We start from the raw sequence: 21964 nt of genomic DNA on the forward strand, positions 1-21964 counted from the left end.
TCATGGATGTACATTCATGGATCCAAACTCATTACAGGTAGCAGGGTGGGAAAGGCCCACACCTGGACCCCAGGAGAGCCTGCTGCCAGTTAAAAGCAGCCAGCACTGGGGAAGACATGTCAATGATCTGTCCAACTGCAAGGCAGCTCCAAGGTGGCAAAGGGAACCAAAACAAATTTGTGCATTTGACGTTCTGTTTCAGGATGAATCGAGAAGCCCCTGTGGCTACTTTCAACTCGACAAGCTGAGAAGCTGGATGTGATGGGATGGTGAGCTGCTTGTGCGTAAAATCCTGATCCCTCAGAGTTTGGCTAAGTTCCCAAACCTCTGTCTGTGATGGAGCTCCTTAAGCATGGCTCCATCAATCGCTCGTTGAATCGGACAGTGGGCGTTTACGGAACTTCTTCCAGCATAAAAGCTCCTTGACGGAAACGCGTCTTCTGGACTCTCGGCGCGACAGTTTCCGCCGAGGAGTGGGTGTGCCTACGGGAGGTCCTGAAACCTTTCCACTGTTCCCGCTTGAAGTATCTCTGAGCTCTCCCTCCGACTCACTTTCCCTTGTAACTCCACTTCTCCCGCTGCTGGTCCCCTCCTCCGCTGAGTGGTCTCTCTCACCCTCCATGAGCCCTTTCACCTCCTTCGTCTCAGATGACAGTTCCCTGACATCCACCTCCCCTCTAGGGCCCCCTTCACCCCCTTCCCTCCCCTCCTCTGCGGGAGGCGAGGGAGCAAAACCCCTGAAGGAACCTCCCTCATCTTCCGAAGTTTCGAACACTTCCCTCCACCTTTTGCTGTTCCCGGTTTCCAAGTACTCCTCCTCCTCGGAGTCTGTACCCTCTTCCAACTCCGATTCCCTGAATCCCTCCAGTTCCTCCTCATCGTCGGTGGTGCCAAAGTACTCCCTCCGGAACCTCGCTACTGGTTGAGGTTTCCTGGGGAACCTTTGGTGGAACGTTTCGATCAAGACCTCGTCATGGACCTCCTCTGCCTTCACCCAGGTGTTTTCCGACTCCGGTTCCCCTTCCCACGCGACCAAATACTCCACCTGATTACCCTTCCACCTGGAGTCGATGATTTCCGCCACATAGTTGCGGCTTTCCCTTTCTTCTATGGCTGGCCCCCGTGTGGATACCCCTTCACCTTCCCCCCTGTATGGTGACAGTAATGACCTGTGGAATACTGGGTGCAGTTTCATGTGGTTCGGTAACCGGAGTCTGAAAGCCACTGGGTTGACCTGTTGGATGACCTCAAATGGTCCCAATCTTTTGGGTCTCAATTTCTTGCAACTACCCTTGAACGGCAACCCTTGGGTTGATAGCCAGACCCGACTCCCCACCCTAATTGTTTCACCTTCCCTTCTGCTCTTGTCTGCCTGCCTCTTATATTCTTCTTTGGCCCTTTCTAAGTTGTGTTGGAGTTGACGATGGATCGCTTCCATTTCTTCTACAAACAGTTCAGCGGCCGGAACACTCCATCTCTCTCCTCCTTCCCCTGGAAACGCCCTGGGGTGGCACCCATAATTAGCCAAAAAGGGGCTCATCCCGGTGGACACATTCTCTGCATTATTGTAAGCAAATTCCGCTAGCGCCAACTTTTCGACCCAATCGTTTTCTCTGTCATTGACATAACACCTCAGGTATTGTTGAAGGATACCGTTTGCCCTCTCCGCCTGCCCATTGGTCTCAGGGTGCCTGGCAGTCGAAAAGTTGACCTCTACGTGCAACAAGCTCATAAGCTTCCTCCAGAATCTGGACGTGAACTGTTTCCCTCTGTCGGAAACCAGCCTCAAGGGGGCGCCATGCAGCCTAAAAATATGTTCTACAAACAATTTTGCTGTCTCTTCCGCTGTGACTGCATGTGAGCAAGCTACAAAGTGACCCATCTTAGTTAACTGGTCTACTACGACTAGTATGGCGGTTTTCCCCTGGGATTTGGGCAGATCAGTCATAAAATCTATCGACACCGCCTCCCACGGTCGTTCTGGTGTGGGTAACGGTTCTAAATACCCCGCTGGTGCCCGCCTTTCTCCTTTGGCTCTCTGGCATTGGTCACACCTTCTCACATACTCCCGTACATCCTCCCTCACCTTGGGCCACCAAAACTCCCTGGTCACCAACCACATGGTCTTGTGTTGCCCAAAATGCCCCGCTGTGGGATTGTCGTGCAGCTGTTTGAGTACTCTCCCCCTCAATTCCCCTTCTGGTATATATAGCGCCCCTTTGTAATACAATGCCCCGTTTCTTTCTTCAAAACCTCCGGGGTCTTCTCCCTCTCCCCTTAAACCTCTGAGCTTATCCTGGGCGTACTCATCATTTACCGTTCCCTCTACCAGTTCTCTTTGCCCCACCCAGGCCGCACCACACACCCAGTGGTCCTCTGGGATAATATGTCTCTCTTCTGGCGCTCCCTCCCCCTCCAAATATTCCGGTTTGCGAGAGAGAGCGTCCGCTCTGATGTTTTCTGGACCTGGCACATAGCAGATTTCAAAATGGAATTTGGAGAACTCCTGGGCCCATCTCACTTGTCGTTGGTTGAGCACTCGTGCCGTTCTCCAATACTCCAAATTCTTGTGGTCCGTACATACTTGTACCTTATGCTGTGCACCAATTAGTAAGTGTCTCCATCTCCGGAACGCTTCGTGAATGGCGAGTAGTTCTCGGTCATATACCGTGTAGTTCCTCTCGGATTTGTTCAGCTTACGCGAAAAGAAGGCACACGGTCTCCATTCCGACTTATTGCTCCCTGGCTGAAGTAGCACCGCCCCCACCGCGCGGTCTGAGGCATCAGTTTCCACTCTCATGGGTTTTTGTAAATCCACATGCAGGAGCTGTTCTTCCGAAGCGAATGCCTTTTTCAATTCCTCAAAAGCGTGCTCCGCCTCCGCCGTCCAAACGAATTTCTTCTTGCTGCTCAGACAGTCCGTGATGGGAGCCGTTAAGTGGGCAAAGTTCTTGATGAATTTACGGTAAAAGTTCCCAAACCCTAAGAACCTTTGCACATCTTTTTTCGTTTTCGGTGTCTTCCATTCCAGCACCGCCTGTACCTTGCCTGGATCCATGGCTAATCCCTTGTCTGATAGGCGGTACCCCAGGAATTCCACCTCCTTGGCGTGGAACTGACACTTCTCCAATTTCACCCACAACTGGTTTGCTTGCAGCTGGCTCAGCACTTCCCTGACATCCTTTACATGCTGCTCCTCATTCTCTGAATATATCAGCACGTCATCGAGAAAGGCCACGCAATTCTTGTAGAGCAAAGGTCCCAGTACATGGTTCATGAGCGATTGAAAACAGGCGGAGCCTGCTTGTAATCCAAAGGGCATAACGAGATATTCGAAAGCCCCTAGGGGGGTGAACATTGTTGTCTTCCATTCATCCCCCTTCTTTATTCGTATCAGGTTGTACGCTCCTCTCAGGTCCAGTTTCGTGAATATCTTTCCCTTCCTCACCCTGGTCAAAATGTCATCAATTCTGGGCATGGGGAAAGTCACTGGTTCTGACACGGCATTCAGCCGCCGGTAGTCCACGATCAATCTCGGTTTATCCGTGTTTTTTTTGTCCACAAAAAACACTGGGCTGCCCCCCACCGCTCTGGACTCTCTGATGAAACCTCTCTTCAGGTTTTTGTCAATAAACTCCCTCAACTCCTGCATTTCCCTGTCTGACATGGCGTACAGCTTGCCCACGGGGAGCTGGGCCCCAGGGACCAGGTTAATTTGGCAGTCAAAGTCTCTATGCGGTGGTAGTTTATCTGCTTCCCTTTCGCTGAAGACCTTGCTCAGGTCAGCGTATTGTTTGGGCACCTTCCCTTTGTCCGCCACTTCCATCCCTGCTAGGGAGGCTTTTGCCCCTTCTGGCACCTTTCCCTCTTTGCAGTGTTCCAAGCAATGTGCTGACCCAAAGGAGACCACTCTCTGATGCCAGCCCACTAGCGGGTCATGCAACGCTAGCCAGCTCATTCCCAAAATGACTGGCGCCCCTCCCAGGGTGGCTACATTGAATGCTATCCTTTCAGTGTGCCTTGCCACCCTCATAACCATTGGGACGGTCTGTAGGCTAACTTCTCCCCCCAACAGCTCCCTCCCATCGATAGTGGTGACCTGCAGGGGGTTGCTTAAAGGGAGTGTCTGTATCTGGTGTTCAGCTGCAAACTCCTTGCTCATAAAATTACAGGAGCTGCCTGAGTCCAACAGCGCCTTGGTCTTTAGTGGGTATCCGTTTGCCAGCTCTAGCAGCACCTCTATTACTAGAGCTGGTCTTGGAGGTTCCGGAGTGGGCACTTTTACTGCTCCTTGGCCTGTCTGCAGTGCCCTGACAGCGGCAGACAGGCGGTGGCTTTTACTGGCTCCTGGACTTCCTCCTCCTTCCCCCCAACAGCTCCCGCCATCCCTTGCCATTCCTTTCTTTGTGGGCAGACTCTGGCAAAGTGACCTGGCTGCTGGCAGAGGTAACATTTCTTGGCGCTCTTTCCCTCCTTCTTCCTCCCTTCACTGGGATTTGAAACTGCGCGCGCGCGCGCTGTTCCAACTTCCATCGGCTCTCCGGGCGGGAAACTGGGTTCTGGAATCTCTGGAATGCGGAAATCCCTCCAACGCTCTCCTTTCCCCTCCCGCTTCTCCAAGGCTCTTGCCTCCTGGCGCGCTCCAATGGTCAGCGCTGATTTGGTCAGCTGGTGCATAGACTCCGCCCTGGGCGCCCGGGAAAGTTCGTCTTTCACCGCCGAAGAAAGCCCCTCTTCAAAGAGCATTTGAATGGGTTCCGCCGATAGGTCCCACCCCAATTTATGTATCAACATTGTAAACTCAGTCCAGTACTCACGAACTGATCGGCTCCCCTGTTTGCAAGCCATCAATTGCCTGCGCACCAGTCCCTGTTCAATCTCGCTGGAAAACATCAAATCCATGGCGCGAAAAAACTTCCTCGCGTCCTTCAGCATGTCACTATTCCCTGCCATCAGGGGCCGGACCCAGTCTCTCGCCCCCCCCTTCGAGATGGCCAATCACAAACGCCACTCGCGATGCCTCATCGGGAAAGTCGTTAAACTGCAGTTCAAGAGCATACTGCATCTCTGTCCTAAAGGCTTGGTAGTTCCTGGGGTCCCCCCCAAACTTCTGCACCATTCCTGGCATCTTTCTTGCTAGTGTAGCGCCTTTTGCCTTTTCTGCATCCTGCGCCCTCCTTTCTTCTAGCCTCGCCGTTTGCATTGCCAGCTGGAGTTCCAAAACTCTGCACCTTTCTTCCAGAGTTGGACCTTCTCCAGCTCCTGCTGCTCCTCCGGCTCCAGCTGGGTTGCTCATGATGCCTCTCTGCACAAGCTGCTTTCAGGGACTGTCCGATTGCTGTGATGGGATGGTGAGCTGCTTGTGCGTAAAATCCTGATCCCTCAGAGTTTGGCTAAGTTCCCAAACCTCTGTCTGTGATGGAGCTCCTTAAGCATGGCTCCATCAATCGCTCGTTGAATCGGACAGTGGGCGTTTACGGAACTTCTTCCAGCATAAAAGCTCCTTGACGGAAACGCGTCTTCTGGACTCTCGGCGCGACAGTTTCCGCCGAGGAGTGGGTGTGCCTACGGGAGGTCCTGAAACCTTTCCACTGTTCCCGCTTGAAGTATCTCTGAGCTCTCCCTCCGACTCACTTTCCCTTGTAACTCCACTTCTCCCCCTGCTGGTCCCCTCCTCCGCTGAGTGGTCTCTCTCACCCTCCATGAGCCCTTTCACCTCCTTCGTCTCAGATGACAGTTCCCTGACACTGGAGAACTATAAAGCAGGCAATTGCGTCTCTGTGTTACTTAGTCATACTTTAGAAATGCATTATTCAGGACTGTAGTAGCAGAATAAATCCATTGCACCATTAACGTCCGGTTTCTACGTATGCCAGTTAAAAAATGTGCCATTGCAGGAGAGGGCAAGGAGGAAAAAGGAAATTAGATTAGAATTACTAATTTTAATTGTTGTCGAGAAAAGTAGAGGAAGCAGGATGCACTGGACATTAAGAACAAAATTTATTCTGCTAGGTAACTAGGGACTAGGGTATGAAAATCTCGGGGGGGGGGTTTCTGGCTGATGGGTGGTGTGTAGGTCCTCACAGTGGTGCAGTGGGGTGGGGTGGATGCTGGTCATGAGCCATTCAGAGTGGTATCCAACTAAGACCCACTCAGAGTAGGCCCATTGAAATTATTGGGCCAACGTGAATCATGTCCATTTATTTCGATGGGTTTACTCCAAATAGGTTTACCACTAGGATACAACCCACAGTTTGGTTTGTGATTGGATCTGCTGGGATTTTTGACTACATGCTATTTGATGCAGCTTCCCACAAAGCAATTAAAAAGTTGGCCGAAGACAAAGAAGACTGAGCAGAGGGAGTTATTCTACCTAGAGATATGGGACCTTGGATACAACTCTGCTATTGGTTGAGGTCTCCATATAGGCATGATGACTTATGACCTTCCTTGTTGGTTAGTTGGTTGGTCAGTGTGTGTTCTAAAAGTTGTTTGGAGTTTGTTCAGTGAGAGACAAGATCCGTGTCTGTAACTTGTTTATGGTAACTTGTGAGTCTGCAGTAAATAATAAACACCTATAAGTAACCAAGTTACTAGTAGCAGTGTCATGTTACTGCTTCATCCTACCTGCCTGCAACTGATTGCTTCTGGAAGTCTGCATAAGCTCTGTTATATTTAACTGGGTCTGGCTAAGATCCTGCAACAGGTTAAGGTTGTGAAACATCAATAGGGTCTTCTTAATGTAAATCAGTCGTGTACTCTTGATACTGAGTTGCACTGATTTGGACTGATCTGAGCTTTGACTGAGTCGAGTTGAGGCAGCCTTGGATTGTCTTGGGTACAGTCTTGCTGGTTTTAGGGGTCTGCTTCACCAGCATGTTCATTGTAGGGAAGCAGAGCCCAGCAGGATCAAATCCTTCACTCACTGGCTGTTTATAAGAATCAACCACCTTAATTAAACATCAGCCCTGCCATCTGAATTTATTCAGGTCTGGATCCGGGTCAGGTCAGGTGTTGGGGCCAATCTGGGGCTCTGCAATGGGGCTCTGGATCAGGTTGGGCAGGATAATGCACAGTCCTAATAAACAGTTGCCACAGCAATGATGCAAAATCCATTGACTGATCAAGGGCTTCAAAGCCAGCATCTGAGAACATTCTCCAAAACAAACTGAAGTTCTCTAAATAATTATATTTTCTGGGCCATTAAGTAATTGTGTTGATGGGAGGAGGTCTCTGTCTAAGATTCACCACAGTCATTATAATCCTGATCTCAAACCTGCTGTAAGAAAACCAGTCCCGCTCAAATAGTAAGATGTTTACCATGTTGAAAATGCAAAACACTCAGGTGGATTGGAGGGGTGGGGGAGGTCAAGTTGCCAATAGGATGTTTCATCTCCAAGGATCACTGTTCGTGCAAACAAGGAGACCAGAAACCAACTCAAAATGATATCTATACAGGCTCCAACTGGGGAAATCAGAGTGTTTGTTTCATAGCAGCAATGGGTTGGAACTGATGCCTGCTATGTGGAGAGGCATCTCTCCAAGGTACTGGAGTGAAAGAAGGAAAGAGAAGGGGAGAAATAGGTTTTCTATGCAGATCAGATGTTTCTAATTCTCAGAACACTCCAGCAAGGGGGTGTAAGATGGAGGGAACATACTATCTCCCTGTTCCCTGAAGGCTTTTAGGGAAAAGCCAAACACCATCTGTCAGAGATATTTTCAGCATTCCTTCTCCCTTCCTCTGAAATTATTATTGTTGTTGCAGTGGTGGATAGTCCATTAAAGTGAATGGGGAAGTGTCCCACCAACCTCATTCGCCTCTCAGCTAGCCTTCCACCTTCCTGCCCTTTTACTTACAAGCAACATGGGGGTGGGCACTGTCTGTCAGTAACAGGTATTAAGAGGTGTATTGCCTTTTCTACTGGAATGAATATAGTGATCATCAAGAGGCCAAAATAATGACCACCAGCACATATCATTGAAGTTAATACCATAGCTTAGCTGTAAAAACTTAAGAACATAGACGAGCCAACCAATGGCCCATCTAGTCTGACATCTTCTTCTCACAGTGGCCAACCAGATGCCTGTGGAAAACCCTCAAGCTGGCCAGAAACTCTCCCCTTCTGCAGTTTCCAATAAAGGGGATTCAAAGACACACTGCCTCCAACAGTGGCATCAGAGCATAGTCATCATGGCCATCACTGCCTCCTGTGGGAGGGCGTTCCATAATTTAACTATGCACTGCATGAAGAAGTAATTTCTTTCAGGACCCTCGTACCTACGGGACCACCTCTCTTGGTATGTCCCATGGAGGACCTTACGGTCTTCAAATAAAAACATCTTGGACTTCCGGGTCAGCGCCATCGTTAATGGCGGATTCCCTCTGAGTCTCGGAGGGACCAGCTCCGCGGGATCGGGTCTTACCGCTGCGGCAAAGTGGGGGCCCTTTAAAAATCACAGGCGGGGGAAGCCTGTGAACGTGGGGACTCGGCGGGCACCATTTGCGCCCCCCCCCAATTTGCGAAGGGACCCTTTTAAGGGCTCCGGAGCGGGACGGGGTGAGCGGCGCGGTGCTGAGAGTCGACTGCTTCTTCCGCGGAGTGAAGCCGCACAGCCGTTATCGGAGAGCGCTGACTTTTTCCTGGGACAATTGGACTTTGAAAGCAACTACCCGTGAGTAGGATTGAATTGGATTTAAAAGGAGAAAGAACAAGTTAATTCGACACCGAAGCGGGAAGGTATAAACAGGAAGTCTGCCTTCCTTTCTTGTAAACAGATCAAAGCAAAGAGACTGTAAAGCGGAATCTTGGAAAGACGTTTGGAAAAAGACTTAAATCTTAACATCAGGAAAGCGGTCTCCCCTCCGGATTGCAGGAGAGGAGGGGGGAAGGTTTGAGTTGTATCTACCTGCAAAAAAAGGGGGAAAAGGAAGCTAAAATCCGCTGCCTAAAACCTGGGAACAGACTGCCCCTAGACAAGGAAAGCCGCTCAGTGGAAAGCCTATCGGTAAGCAGAGGACTTTTGACAGCTAGCTCTGCAAAAGAGATACAGTGTTTCTGGACTTCTCCTGGTTTTATTTTATTTTATTTATAATAATATTTTATTAGATTTTAACAAGAAAAAGAAAAGAAAAAAAAGAAAAGGTTACAAAGTCTTAAACAATAACAAAGTCATAAGTTCAACGCAAACAGCATGAAAAAAGAAAGAAAAAAAAGAAAAAACAAGAAAAGTAAAAATCCCTCTTTTCAATTTCTCACCATTTTTTTCTTTTTTAACTTATTTTCCTGACTCCCTCCCACCTCCCTCTTTGTATTCCAATTAAAGATATGTTCAGCAAATTCATACCTCTTACCTTACCCTTAATTATATATCCCCATATCATATCCTCATATTCTCATTTATAATCAAACCATTCTTACAAATTCTTATTTCACCTTATTACTCAAACCATTTCATTTTTACAATAATTTCATTAATTTTATCTTGTCCTCAAATCATTAAACTTTCAAAATTTAAACCAAATTTTACTAAAGCCAATTACGTCCTTTCCAACATCTTTTAATGTTTCATTAGTATTAAACTAATTCCATAAATATAAGTTAATTGCAAAAGGCGTTTCTCATTCTAAGTTAATCCAGCGTCCCTTTTCCTGGTTCACGGCAATGTCAGTCCATATATCATTATATCCTTGTCAATCAGGTGTCCTAATGTCTGAGGCTCTCAAGTCACTTCCAAGCTCCTTCTGCGAGTTTTCTTGTTCCTGTTTGTAGTTGCATACATCCTTGATCCCTGTTGAGTTCTTTCGCCTTTCCTTCTCTTTCTCCTTGGGGGGCCAATCACCGGGTACTTCCGTGCAGTAACATTCTTCATTTCCTTTTATCCAATTGTCCCATTCCCTGGTGTTGCACTCCCCAGTGTTTAATTTGTAATCCAAAAAATAATTGTTCCAGAAAAAATCTTCCACTCGTTTCACAGTCCCGCCAAAAATAAAAATTTTCTTAACTCCAAAGTTTAGCCAGTGTCCTCCAAATTCCATCCTCCAATATTGCAACCGTTGGTCATGTGAGGCTTTAATTCTCTGTGTCTTTTGAGATACATTCACAATCTCCTCCATCTTTCTCTGCCCTTGCAGTTGCCCTATTAATCCGGTATCCTGAGTAGATTGTTGTGCAGTTTCTGTAGCTGCATTTTCCATTGGCACCTCTTTGCTGACTTTAGCTGCTGTATAGTCCATCTTTTGATTCATCAAAACCATTTTCTCCTCCAGCTGTCGCAGCCCATCATATATTTTGTTCAGAGCAGATAAAACTTCCTCTCTATTCATTTCTGTCAAGGTCAGGGAGCTGGTCCCACGGTCTAATTTTCCCAGATACAATGTTCTCTTTATAACTGAAAACAAACACACTGGCTGGCTTCCTCTAGGGGGTGTAGTTACTTTTTGGCATCCATCTTTAAATTGTATCCAACAAGGAAAAATTCCTTTCGATTTCCAAATATTTTATTTCCTTTCAATATAAAACAAACAGGCAGAAAGCAGCATTGGAATTATTTTTCCCTTTTCCAGTTCTGTATATCAATTTTTCTATTTTCAAATTGTAAATATCACTGACTGTTTCTTTCCTGTCATTCCGTCCCCAGGTTAGGGACAGTGGAAGCTTATTTTCTTAACTCTCTCTCTGCAGGATTAGAAAGTCAAATTTTCTCCCCCTTTCCTCCTGCTGTCTAGGGGCGTTTGATGGTTAAAAGTGCAGGAAACTTCAGGCTATCTGTTTTCCCGGCTTTTAGCTTGTAAAATCTTTGCTTTGATCTTTATACAAAGAACGGGAGGTGGACTTCCTTTTTGCACATTCCCGTTTCAGGTCAAATTCAAGGCAATATTTTAATCCAAAATTTCCAATTGTCCTACTCACGGGTTGTTGTTTAAAATCCGAATTGTCATAGGAAGAAGGACAGCGCTCTCCGACAACAGCTGTGCAGCTTCGCTCCACAGAGGTAGCGATTGACTCTCAGCACCACGCCAACCCCCTTTATAGGGTTCCTTTGCCAAACAGGGGGGCGCAAACGGTGCCCGCCGAGTCCCAGGGCCGCAGCCTTCTTCTGCCTGCGGTTTTTAAAGGGTCCCCGCTTCGCTGCAGCGGTAGGACCCGATTTCCGCGGAGCTGTCTCCCCCTGAGTTAGAGGGAATCTGCCTCCGGATGGACTTCTCCTGGTTTTAAAGTAACTGTCTAAGTACACTGAAACTGTTGTTTTTAAGTGAATTGGGGGACTTATAAGGACTATCTTTGTTTTTAAAAGTTGCAAGCTTTGGCTGTTACTGTGTCCCCCTAGAGGAGGATTGACATTGTTAGAATAACAACTGGGTTAGAGGAAAATTCCATTTCAAAACAAACTTTCAACTGTGGGATCAACCTTGAATTCTCATGAGAGTGATATGGCAGATGGGAGAGGAAAGTTAGAGCTGGCGCAGGAAAAAACTACTAGGTCTGGCAGACACTATCGGACAGACACTGCGCAACAGCGAAGGGCTTCAACATCTGGAGCATCTGGAACATCAGGGGCTGCTCCTCCACAGGTCAAACCAAAAGTTATGTCGTCCAAAGACGTTCTGGCACATGCACTTGGAAAAATTAATGAATCTTTGGAAAATTAAGCTAAGCAGGTAGCTGAGACAAATAAACAAGTAGTTGAAGCATCAGTTAAAATTGACCTGAATACTACAAGCATTAATAATTTGGGACAGAAGGTGAATACCAATACAGAGTCTATTGAAAAATAATTACAGGAATCTGCTTCGACCCGAAAGATAGCTGAAGAAGCAAAAGATATTGCAACTGCTACTCAAGAGAAGATACCACCAGTATATAAGCAATTGGAGGGCCACGGTTTGACATTGTCTATGATTGAATTGAAAGAGAAACAAAGAAATTTAAGAATCAGGGCTGTACCAGAACGTGAGAAAGATAATCTGGCTGACTTTCTTACACAGGAATTTACAGATTTTTGGCAACAGGACTTGGGGAAGGAAGAATTTAAGATAGTGAATGCATTTAGACTTGGAAGAGGACAAAGGAGGAACAAGGTGAGGGACTGCTTGATTACTCTTCGAACAAAAGAGGAGAGAGACAAAATTTTGAACCTGCACTATCAAAGGACTTTGGAAATTCACGACTCAAGTGTGGAGATATTTAAGGACATTCCAAAACATCTTCTGGACTTAAGGCTTAACTACGGAGACCTAGTTGCCCTGTTGAGAAGAAATAGAATTCTCTTTAGGTGGAAATTTCCTCAAGGCCTATCCTTTAAATACAAAGGAACAAAGATAAAAATAAGATCAGTTAATGATAAAGACAGGTTTCTGAAAGATCACGAAGAAGATCTACAGAAAGAAGCGGAATCCGGAGAAGAGCCAAAAGCACTGGAAAAAGGAATACTAGACATAGCAAACTTATCTTTTGGATTGCACGGTCCAGAGAAAGAGACACCATTGACAGAACAAGAACAGACACTTGGTGCAGTCGGAGGCAAAGCGAAGTAACCCCATCATGGCTCTGCAACTTTTAAGTTGGAATTGTAACGGTCTTAACTCTCCTTGGAAGAGAAAAAGTGTTTTTCATTTACTAAAAAAGGAACAATTGGACTTGATTTGTCTACAAGAAACACATGTAACAAGGTTACACAGGAAACTACTTATTAATAAGAGATTGGGACAGGAGTTTATCTCATCTGACAAAGTTAAAAAAAGAGGAGTTGTGATATATGCAAAGGAGAGATTATTACCGAAATTAATCTTTAAAGATGAACAAGGAAGATTTCTGGCAATTGAAATTCAAGTTCAAGGAGAGAAATTTCTGATTGTAGGAATTTATGCACCGAATGAGGGGAAATCTGAATTCTTTAAAAAGTTGCATGAGACCTTATTGGACTATTTGGATTACAATCTGATTTTGATGGGGGACATGAATGGAGTAGTATCTACAAACATGGACAAGGCACAAAGACAGGTAGTTACCAAGGATGGTAGACTACCAAAAACATTTTTTGAGATGACAGAGAATATGGACTTAGTGGACATTTGGAGAATAAAGAACCCCTTGGGAAGAGAGGGAACCTTTTTTTTCTGAAGCCAAGATGACATGGACTAGAATTGACCAAATATGGGTAACTAGAGGAATGGCACCAAAGATAAAGAAAGTGGAAATCTGCCCAAAAACTTGCTCCGACCATAACGCTGTAAGGATGGAGATGAAGCAAATATCAACTGGCTCCTTCAGATGGAGGATGAATGACACCTTATTTAGAGATGAAGAAGTGTATAAAAAGGCCAAAAAAACTTTGAGAGATTATTTTGAAATAAATATGAATACCAATGTAGAAAAAAGAGTAATCTGGGACGCAAGCAAAGCTGTTATGAGAGGGTTTTTGATACAACAGAATGCAATAAAGAAGAGAAGTCAAAATGAGAAGAAAGATAAAATTTTGGAGAAAATAAAAGAAAGTGAGAAGAAATTGAGAGCAAAACCAAAGTCACAGGAGATTTTGAGAGAAATAAAATTATATCAAGTACAATATATGGAAATGATGAATCAGGAAATAGAATGGAAAATTAAACAAATGAGACAAAAAACATTTGAATCAGCTAACAAATGTGGGAAATTGCTGGCTTGGCAAATGAAAAAAAGACAAAAATTAAATACTATTACAAACTTAGAAGTGGAAGGAAAGAACATACATAACCCAATTGAGATTAGAAACTGTTTCCAGAGGTATTTTAAACAATTATACACACAAGGGCTACAGAAAGAAATGGACATAGACCGATTTTTGAAGACAAATGGATTACAAAAAATCTCCCAAGAAAGCAAATTAATGTTGAACTATAAAATATTTTATATATCTTATATAAAATATAAAAAACCTATCCATTCTTAAGGAAATCAGCCCTGAGTGCTCACTGGAAGGACAGATCGTGAAGCTGAGGCTCCAATACTTTGGCCACCTCATGAGAAGAGAAGACTCCCTGGAAAAGACCCTGATGTTGGGAAAGATGGAGGGCACAAGGAGAAGGGGACGACAGAGGACGAGATGGTTGGATAGTGTCTTCGAAGCTACAAACATGAGTCTGACCAAACTGCGGGAGGCAGTGGTAGACAGAAGTGCCTGGCGTGCTCTGGTCCATGGGGTCACGAAGAGTCGGACACGACTAAACGACTAAACAACAACAACATAAAATATCTGAACAGGAAGTAGAAGGTGCCATTCAAAATATGCAATTGGGCAAATCTCCAGGACCTGATGGGCTGACTTCTAGATATTATAGATATTTGAAAGAGTGGCTATTACAACCTTTGAAGGAAGTCTGCAATGAAATTCTGGAAGGGAAAAGGGCACCAGAGTCGTGGAAAGAGGCGTATATTACACTTATACCGAAAACAGAGACTGAAAAGACTCAGCTTAAGAACTACCGCCCTATATCGTTACTTAATGTGGATTACAAAATTTTTGCTGACATTTTGGCCAAGAGATTGAAAAAAGTATTGATGGAAGAGATTCATAAAGACCAAGGGGGCTTTCTCCCGGGAAGACACTTGTCTGATAATTTGAGGAACATAATTGATATCTTGGAAAAACTAGAAGTGAATATAAACACTAAAGCAGTTCTGATATTTGTGGACGCGGAGAAAGCTTTTGACAACATCTCTTGGAGTTTTATGAAGAAGAACCTACAGGGGATGGGGGTAGGCCAAGGTTTTGAAAATGGTATAGGTGTAATATACTCTGAACAAAAGGCTAAATTAATTGTAAATAATGTGGTGACGGAAGAATTTAAGATAGAAAAAGGGACACGACAGGGGTGCCCAATTTCCCCATTGCTTTTTATATCGGTCCTGGAGGTTCTGCTGAATATGATTAGAAGGGACCGGTTGGTTAAAGGTATACAGGTCGGAGCCAAACAGTACAAACTGAGAGCATTTGCAGATGACTTAGTATTGACGTTACAGGAGCCAGAATCTAGTACTAAAAGGGTTTTAGAACTAATTCAAGAATTTGGTCAAGTGGCAGGATTTAAACTGAACAAGTTAAAAACTAAGGTTTTAGAGAAAAATTTAACACTGATTGAAAGAGAGAGGTTTCCGAATGAGACAGGCTTGACTGTGGTTAAGAAAGTGAAATACCTGGGGATTAATATGACAGCCAAAAATGGGAACTTATTTAAAGATAATTATGAAAAATGTTGGATGGAAGTGAAAAAAGACTTAGAAATTTGGTCGAACTTGAAGCTTTCACTGTTGGGTCGTATTGCTGTGATAAAAATGAATGTATTGCCTAGAATGCTGTTTTTGTTTCAAACCTTGCAAATTGTGGACAAGATGGACTGTTTCAAGAAGTGGCAGAGAGATATTTCTAGATTTGTCTGGCAGGGCAAGAAGCCCAGAATAAAATTTAAGATATTAACTGATGCAAAGGAAAGGGGTGGATTTGCCCTGCCAAACTTTAAACTTTACTATGAATCAGCAGCCTTTTGCTGGTTGAAAGAATGGCTGCTTCTGGAAAACACAGACATTTTGGACTTAGAAGGTTTTAACAATGTATTTGGATGGCATGCATATCTGTGGTATGACAAGGTCAAAGCGCATAAAGTATTTAAAAACCATATTGTTAGGAGATCTTTGTTTAATGTTTGGATCAGATACAAGGATTTACTGGAAAATAAGACCCCAAGGTGGTTGTCACCAATGGAAGCGAAAGCCCAGAAAAAGCTCAATATGGAGGCCAAATGGCCGAAATATTGGGAAATTTTGGAACAAGAGGGAGATAGACTGAAACTGCAGAGTTTTGAGAAACTAAAAAACAAAGTGCGAGATTGGCTTCATTATTATCAGATAATGGAGGCATATAATTTGGACAAGAAAATTGGCTTCCAGGTGGAAAAATCAAAATTAGAAACAGAACTGTTAAAACCCAAAACTAAGATTTTGTCAAAGATGTATAACCTGCTGTTGAAATGGAATACTCAGGATGAAACGGTGAAATCTGCTATGATTAAATGGGCACAAGATGTTGGACATAACATTATGTTTGCTGACTGGGAACAGTTATGGACCACAGGTATGAAGTTTACGGCATGCAATGCCTTAAGAGAGAATATTATGAAGATGATATACAGGTGGTACATGACCCCAGTCAAGCTTGCAAAAAAAAAGAAACTGAAGGTACATTCTTTCACCTTTGGTGGACATGCCCAAGGATTAAGGCTTTCTGGGAAATGATCTATAATGAAATGAAAAAGGTATTTAAATATACCTTCCTGAAGAAACCAGAGGCCTTCCTTCTGGGCATTGTCGGCCAATTGGTGCCAAAGAAGGACAGAACTTTTTTTATGTACGCTACAACAGCAGCGAGAATACTCATTGCAAAGTATTGGAAGAGACAAGATCTACCCACTTTGGAAGAATGGCAGACGAAGGTGATGGACTATATGGTATTGGCAGAAATGACTGGCAGAATCCGAGACCAGGGAGAAGAGTCGGTGGAAGAAGATTGGAAGAAATTCAAAGACTATCTACAGAAATATTGTAAAATTAATGAATGTTAGAATGATGTTGGATAGAAATTAAGTGGTTTCCAGCTGTAATGCTTTAAGAGAATATGAAAAAAGGGTTATAAATAGGTAAAAATCTAATGGTAAGGATTTGCTGAACCAACAATTTGAAGTGGAATACAAAAAAGGGAGGTATGAGGAGGTCCGGGAAACAAGCTAAAGGAAAATAAGCAATGGAAAATCTGTGTGTTTTTAACTATTTTTATTTTGTATTTTTGTTATTTTTTTCATTTTTATTGTAATACTTTAAAAAAATCTTAATAAATATCTTATAAAAAAAACAAATAAAAACATCTTGGAGATCCCGGGCCACAGGGAGGTTAGGCTGGCCTCAACAAGAGCCAGGGCTTTTTCAGCCGTGGCCCTGATCTGCTGGAACACTCTGTCACAAGAGACTAGGGCCCTGCGGGACTTGACATCTTTCCGCAGGGCCTGCAAGACAGAGCTGTTCCACCAGGCCTTTGGCCAAGGCACAGTCTGACACCCTCCTTCTGTAATCCTCATAGAACTCTAACCCAAATGGTTGCCATTAATTTGACTCTGAATTGATTTTAGAATGAATTGATTTTAGAATGTATTTCAATTAATTGATTGTGATTGTATATAAACTGTGTTATTTTTACTGTTGTTAGCCGCTCTGAGCCCAGCTTTGGCTGGGGAGGGCGGGATATAAATAAATAAAAAATTATTATTATTATTATTATCATCATCATCATCATCATCATCATTATCACCATCATCATCATCATCATCATCATCATCATCATCTGTCCAGAATAATCATTCAATGTGCTGACAACATGGCATGCATCTGATTTCCATGACTTCCAGTGTGAATCTACATGATCCACTTTACATGATGTCAGACTGAAGCATAAATGGGAATATAATTATCCACCAGATCTTGCATTTTTCTGATTTCCCAATACACTACTTGGCTAGGGGAAAGAATACAGCAAAATGTTTATTCTCTGATAAAATAACATTTAGAAATGCATGTGTTGTGATAAGACATTTATTTAAATGCAATTTTTGTGCCTTAAAAATGTAGATTAATGAGGAAATGGGATGGAACAACCCTATGAATAAGTAGAACTGAAATTGACTACACCGGGAATGAATCAATCCCTCCATCTCTCAGGTCTGCCTACACAGAACTTTTAAGGCTTCCTTTCAAGATGTAAGAAATTAGGAGAGACCTGAAGTGAACCTGATAGAGAAGGAAAGGTCAGTTTGCTTCTTAATTCAGTTGTTTGTCCAAGATTATCTCCCTCACAATGACTAATGCTTCCTCCTTCCTCCCAATTGTTAGGGAATATTAGCTGCAAATATGGGGTTCATATAGGTCAAGCTGGGAAGCCATAATCCGCTTATAGCAGATGGATTCCATGGGGTGTCCAGAGCACTGTCCTGTTGTGTTGGATGAGTTTCAGTTAGTAAGGCTCAAGGATGTGAACAAGGTGCTTGAATCAATCAGAGTGACCACTCTGGACCCTTGCCCCTCTAGGCTGATAAAAACTAGCAGGAAAAGGACAGCTATCTGGGCCAGGGAGGGGACTAATGTCTCCTTGCAAGAGGGCATGGTCCCTGACTGTTTGAAGGAGGAAGGGGTAAAACCATTCCTCAAGAAACCCTCCCTGGATTTGGAAAATCTAAGTAACTACTGGCCAGTTTGCTAATCTCCTCTTCTTGGGCAAGATTATTGAGCAGGTGGTTGCGGACCAAATCCATGTGCCCTTGGAGGAAACTGATTTTCTAGATCCATGTCATTATGTATTTTGGGTTTTTTTATCTTGTATTTTTATGTTGCGGCCCAGCCTGAGATTGACAGATGAAGGGTAGTATACAAATTTAATAAATCACCATCATCATCTTTTGTAACCAGTGCTGTTTCATCTTGTGGAAAAAAATGCATCACAGTTTTGGACTGCAGTCTTTGCTGAAATTAATAAAATAACTGGATGGCAGCTATCAAAATCTCTGGAACTAGCCCCATTAAACTTTTTTTTTCCCAACACAACATTGGAGACGGTCATCTAAAGCCTCTTATTTGCTACCTTCTTGCAGCTGCCTGGCTAGTTCTTGCTCAATATCTAAAGGGCACCATGTTAGCTTATTTCTATAGAACAGGCATGTCCAAAGTCCATATCGGGGGCCTAATCCGGCCCGCCAGTCAGTTCAATCCGGTCTCTCTCAACAACTTCAATCCTAAAAACTCAACAACTTTGGGGTAGTGTTTTTATGGAGCATTCAAGTAATTTCGTTGTCCCTGAGAGGGGGCAATGACAATAAAGATATTATTATTATTATTATTAAAGGGATTCCTGACCATTAGGTCCAGTCATGGCCGACTCTGGGGTTGTGGTGCTCATCTTGCTTTACTGGCCGAGGGAGCCGGCATACAGCTTCCGGGTCATGTGGCCAGCATGAATTTGTATTTACTTTGGGGTAAAATCATACCAAAAGCTCAACAACTTCAATCCTTAAAAAAAAGGATAACAACTTTGGTCGGCCCTTTGGTCGGCCCTCATCGCCCTTCACTTCATCAAATCTGGCCCTCTTTGAAAAAAGTTTGGACACCACTGGTATAGAACATACAAGAACAGGACCTCGGATAGCTCCAATAGGGCACTGCAGCCTTAAGCTTTTCTCCACCCTAAGGCTGCTACAGGAGATGCAGCCTCTGCTGGGAACTAGAGTGCAATGAATCATGAAGCTGACTACCTGGAATGTGATAGGCTTTCCCTCCCTGGACGTACCGGCTGAGTGATTAAAGGGACATCAACTTACTTTTTTTTTTAAAAAAAATCATTTTTTAAATATACATTTTTATTAAAGTTTTCTTGGTTTACACAGGTACAGTGGTACCTCTGGTTAAGAACTTAATTTGTTCCAGAGGTCTGTTCTGAACCTGAAACTGTTCTTAACCTGAAGCACCATTTTAGCTAATGGGGTCTCCCGCCACCACACTGCTGCTGCGCAATTTCTGTTCTCATCCTGAAGCAAAGTTCTTAACCCGAGGTACTATTTCTGGGTTAGTAACCTGTAACCTGAAGCGTCTGTAACCTGAAGCGTATGTAACCTGAGGTACCACTTTATGCGTAATGTCTCTTTTTTCAAGCTACATTTTCCATAGGTCAGTTTCATTTGTTGAGACGTTAGGGTTACATTAGGAAGAAAAGTGGGGGAGAGGTGGAGAGGGGAAAGGCGTCAACTTACTTTTAAGTCTTTGGCTTCTGCAGGGCTGTGGGAACAAAGGTCCTTCAGGGAGCTCCTCCTCTGAGTCAGAGGCAGGGATGTTGGAGGATTCAGGGAAAACTCTTCTTCGCATAGCACATTATTAAGCTAGGCAACTCACCAGTTGCCTTGACAGCCATCTCTCCCATCGGTTTGCTAAATCCTCTTTCAAAGCCACTCAAGTTGGTGGCCTTCACTGCCTTCTGTGGGATCAAATTTCATAGTTTAACTCTGCACTGCATGAAGAAGGACTTTCTTTTATCTGTCTCGAATCTTCCAACATTTAGCTGCATTGGACGTCTAGTGTTTTGAGAGAGGGAGAGAAACTTTCCTCTATCCACTTTCTCCATGCCATGCTTGGTTTTGTGTTTAGACACTGCTGAACTAGACGGACTTGATGCCATTCCCCTCCCCCATAAAATGTCCTCAAAGTTATCCCTCTAGCTTCTTTGATCCCACCCCCAAACTGCCAAAAAAAGGGGCAACCCCCTCAGCCCAGCACTGGCTGCAACTCCCTGTTGATCCCACTATTTAAGTGCGCTAACTGTTGCATCGCTTTCATCTGCCTGTATCAAAGCCAGACTTGCCTCTGCAAAACATCTGAGATAGCCCTTCTGGGGACTTACCTGCTGTTCTCCTGGAGTGGAACATTATTAGGTGTTGCAAAAGAGACTGTCCAGTAGCAAAGTTTCTAACTGTGTAACTACTGAGCAGAATCTCAGCAGCTGACTGTTTTAAATAATTGATGTTCCCTTCTCTGCAACAGGACTGATTTCTAAATCAGGTTTTGTGGGTGTGAAGGGAGGGGGGAAGTCAGGAACACCCTCCCCCACACACCCCCACACACTTCAATTATTACATTTTATCAGCTCCTTGTTTAGTTTGCCTGTATGTTTTCCCTCAGCTGTGCAGATCCCTGCAGCCTGGTCGCAAGATGGATCTGGCGAAGCAGAAGAAGGGGGGAAATCCCCAAAACCTTGTGATAAACCCATAATGTAATTTGCATAAGGAAATTACACATTTCCTGGGATGGTTAATTAGAACGCCTTTGTTCTTTTATTTTTATGAATCATTCATGCTTTCTTATCAGCTTGAAAGGCTGTTTCACAAATGTCAACATTAGGATTTTTGCTTCTTTCTCCATTGCCACCCACCCCACCCCCCGGTCACCCCTCCTCCAGCTGCTGCTCCACCAGCACCATGAAACACATTGAATAAGAAGGTAAATATATGTTTAATTTTATCCCGTTTAATTTGCACTGGATGCATGTTAATTTCAGGAGAACAACATTGCGGGAGAATTCTCACTTTATTTATAGAACCAGCTATAACTCGGAGGCATGACTAGACTGGAGATGAGATGTAACAGCTGATACCCAAACTGCAAAACAGTCCATCAGACTGCTAGAAAGAGGTGGTTCTGTGGGGGACCTTGGGGGCAGAGATCAGGGATAAATTTGGTTGGTTCGCCTTGTGAGGTTTCCTGCCTTATTTCCTTTGGGGGGGGATCTCAAGTACTTTCAGTGCTCCAGTGTGTTTTCTTATATTCAGACACAGTCGGGGAGCCCTTCCCTCTTTCAAGGGTATGACTCTTCCCTTCACTAGGTACACTATTAGGTTTATTTATTTATATTCCTTGAACTGTAGAACTGTAGAGTTGGAAGGGACCCAAAGACACATCCAGCCCAACCTCTTGCAATGCAAGAATCACAGCTAAAGAATCCCTGCCCATCCAACTCCTGCTGAAAAAGACCTCCAATGAAGGAGAGCCCACCACCTTGAGATGGAGTCCAGTCCACTGTCGAACAGCTTCTGCCATCAGAAAGTTCTTCCCCTTAGTTCACCACTGAAAAATGATGCTCCAGACAGCCATGATTTCCCACGCTGGCCTCTCATTCAGACAAGCAGTGGGCAACTCTGGATGACTCATCATGAGACGAGGAAGAGGGATGAGACTATGCAGCAGAATCCACTTGAGGAAACCCCCTGCCTCTGGACATGACCAGCCTGGACAAGGTGGATGACCCAGTGGTTGCTCCTTCCCAGCCTGTGGAGGATGAGGAGCAGCCTAGTGGCCCAGCCTACTAAGATAGTATGGTCAAGTTTGGAGGAGGAGATGTGTGCAGT

At 44.3% G+C, this 21964-nt stretch overlaps 1 long non-coding RNA gene across 2 annotated transcripts in view; it reads right to left on the bottom strand.

The window, feature by feature from the left end:
• Positions 1-20040, bottom strand: part of LOC310769622 — a 33476-nt gene extending 13436 nt beyond the window's left edge. Inside the window, exon 1 of one of the 2 annotated variants that reach the window (XR_014551748.1) lies at positions 19959-20040. This is a non-coding gene — a long non-coding RNA (uncharacterized lncRNA). The remainder of the gene's footprint in view (positions 1-19958) is intronic. The other variant, XR_014551749.1, reaches the window with a different exon arrangement.
• Positions 20041-21964: the final 1924 nt, after the last annotated feature.

Source organism: Podarcis filfolensis (genome assembly GCF_964270895.1).
Source record: "Podarcis filfolensis genome assembly, chromosome: 8".
NCBI classification, from domain to species: domain Eukaryota; kingdom Metazoa; phylum Chordata; class Lepidosauria; order Squamata; family Lacertidae; genus Podarcis; species Podarcis filfolensis.